The 2838-nt window shown below is 35.3% G+C and overlaps 1 non-coding gene across 1 annotated transcript; it reads right to left on the bottom strand.

Annotated features, from left to right (window-relative positions):
• Window positions 1–837: 837 nt before the first annotated feature.
• On the bottom strand, window positions 838–909 carry TRNAQ-UUG. Its single transcript has one exon. It is a non-coding gene; the product is annotated as a tRNA-Gln (tRNA).
• Window positions 910–2838: the final 1929 nt, after the last annotated feature.

Raw genomic sequence — 2838 nt, 5'->3', positions numbered from 1 at the left:
TTATCTCCAGCGATAAATCAGATTTTGGATGAACTTTGGTAGGGAATATCTTAGGCTACGATCCACGAGAAGTTATCAAATAAATCCCTAGCCCTTTCTTGTAACATCCATCTTTAAGTTTCACGAAGAATTCGAGGAGAGAAACGCTGTAAATGTGGCTGTCCAGGCCGAGTTTCAGATGGCGGCGACGCGCAAAATGCGCATCTTCTTCCTGTTCAGAGTAGAAAACGATGATACGGCCAGTTCAACTGAACTGTCCAAGTCAACTCAAAATTTGACCTTTTCTCGAGTTTTCTCAGTAGATCTTATTTTATGAAATGTTGTATGAATCCTTATCCCGAGAGGTTATATTAGGTAATGAAGTTTGGGAGTTATTGGAAAACTTTAGTTAGCGAAACCAAGATATGGGAGAAAATGCTCATCACGATCCAAGTGGTATCCCTGAAATAATAGATTCCCCCGATGTACCCTTGGTCTCTAATAGATACTACGTGCACGCTCAAGGTTTAGATGTGCACGCTCAAGGTTTAGATAGCTCAATAAATTCAAGATTTCAAGTTGGTTGGAGCAAGTTCGAAACCTAAAACTCATGCTAGTAATTATGGGTTCAAAGGATTACATACTTGAGAGAACCAACAACAATACCTCAAGAAGAGGTCATGTTCATGAAGCCTTGGAAGCCATGAAGTGGAGCAAGTTCGAAATAACTCAAGAATGTTACACCTTATGCCTGAAGAAAATTTGTGTTTTTGCTTCGAATGCTAGGTAACACCCGTTTTAAAATGTCTTGTGTTGTCGTTCCTTATTCTGTGTTTTCGCCTCAAGGTCATTTCTTAAAGGTCCTATCGGGAGTTGAACCCAGGTCGTTGGATTCAAAGTCCAAAGTGCTAACCACTACACCATAGAACCCCGTGTAAAAATTTATTTTGGAATGGTTTTCCTATTTTATGCAGATTCCACAAGAAGAGTGATCCTATCACGAGTCAAACTCAAGTTATTGGATTCAGAGTTCTAAAGCTGTTTTATCTAACTCGTTGTGATCTAGAGCACCTTGAGAGTGGTTGCAGAAGTAACCCTCCAGTGTTGATTGAAGCTCTTGGAGAACATGTAATTTTATATATTTCTTATAGTTAATTTATATAGTTATATATTACAAACAAATTGAAATAATACTTTACATCCCAGTCTTTCTTTCTTCCATGCAAAACTTAACATGAAAACTATATTATTTCAATATTCACTCGAGAAACAAGGGGTGAAAACTATATTATTTCAAACCCTCCATTATTGCTTCTACTTTGCGTGAAAATGCTTCCACTAAATCATGTTACTAACTAGTTGGTTTAGTTCGGTTCAATTCTTGGGTCGACTAGATTGAATCGACCTAGCTCAATTAAACTCTTGATAATATAAAAATCATAAGTTTCTTAAATTACGTTAACTTAAAAGTTTAACCCCTAATTTTTTTTTAGAATGTTTAGCTTTGTGTCTAGTTGATCTCTAAATGCTTAGAAGTATCTAATAAGACTTCTATTTAAGGAACTTTTCTCTATAAAAGATGTAAGACTTCAGGTTTATTATTAAGGAATTTCAAATGAGTGAGATTTGATATATCATAGAGGACAAAAATATTTATTTGTTTCAAATATCTTATGTTGACCATTCTTTTTTGTCAAGTATTTTGAATATTATTATTGTGAATTACTAATGGTATTAGATTGAATCTCATTAATAACAATATCCCAAAATTAAGGTAAAGATGACATGAAAATTAATACTTTAATTTCATCTTCAAAATTTATTTCCACTTAACAAATAATTATAATAGTCATCTGTGCCAAATATTTACAACCTTAAAAAGGTAAAATTACAAGGAGGATAAGAGAAAAATGCTTAAAATAGTTTCAAAATATATATATTAAAATATATTATATATATAGTAGGAATTGGTCAAAGTCAACATCCATAGATCACTTATGCATAGCACAACACAGATGAGGGTAACAATTTTTTATTTCTCTACTATATTGGCTTTACAAGATGAAGACACAGTAGGAATTATTCTTATTTCTTTTCCTTTAGACACTCCATGGTCGGGAGTAATCGAACAAAGTGTCTGTCCAAAATAAAAGTCCTTTAGACACTCCATGGTCGGGAGTAAATCGAACAAAGTGTCTGTTCAAAATAAAAGTCCTTTAGACACTCGGTGGTCGGGAGTAAATCGAACAAAGTGTCTGTCCAAAATAAAAGGGCCCAACTAGATGCAAATGCTCTACCACTAAGCTATGGACCCATTTTGCATGATTTCAATCTTAGTGACCCCTCCTATAGAGTGTCAATCCAAAAGTGTAAAAAGTGACTGTCCAAAATAAAAGGGCCCAACCAAGTTCAAACGGGTGACCGGTCAAATTCTCTACCACTGAGCCATGGATCCATTTTGTAGGATTTTAACCTTAGTGACCCATTAGACATAGTGTCGGTCCAAAAAGTATAAATAATTTCTATCCAAGATAGAAGGGCCCAACTAGGTTCGAATTGGTGACCTCTTGGTCTGCAAACAAATGCTCTAACATTGAGCTATGGTACCATTTTGTATGATCTCAACCTAAGTGACCCCTTCTACATATTATCAATCCAAAAGTGACCCTATCGAATCGGCTATGGACCAATTTTGTATAAATTGGTGGATTACCTATCGGGAATTAAACACGGGTCGTTAGATTCAAAGTCGAAAGTGCTAACCACTACACCGTAGAACCACTCGTTAAACTTTATTTTGGCAGCGATTTTGATAAGCGCCAACAATGCTGGATTTTTCAAACCTAGAGGTCGTAGTAT

The sequence above is a fragment of the Cucurbita moschata genome, unplaced genomic scaffold, assembly GCF_002738365.1.
Source record: "Cucurbita moschata cultivar Rifu unplaced genomic scaffold, Cmos_1.0 Cmo_Scf00104, whole genome shotgun sequence".
Taxonomy (NCBI): Eukaryota; Viridiplantae; Streptophyta; class Magnoliopsida; order Cucurbitales; family Cucurbitaceae; genus Cucurbita; species Cucurbita moschata.
The sequence above is the reverse complement of the archived record's forward strand: the minus strand, read 5'-3'. Positions and strand labels throughout refer to the sequence as shown.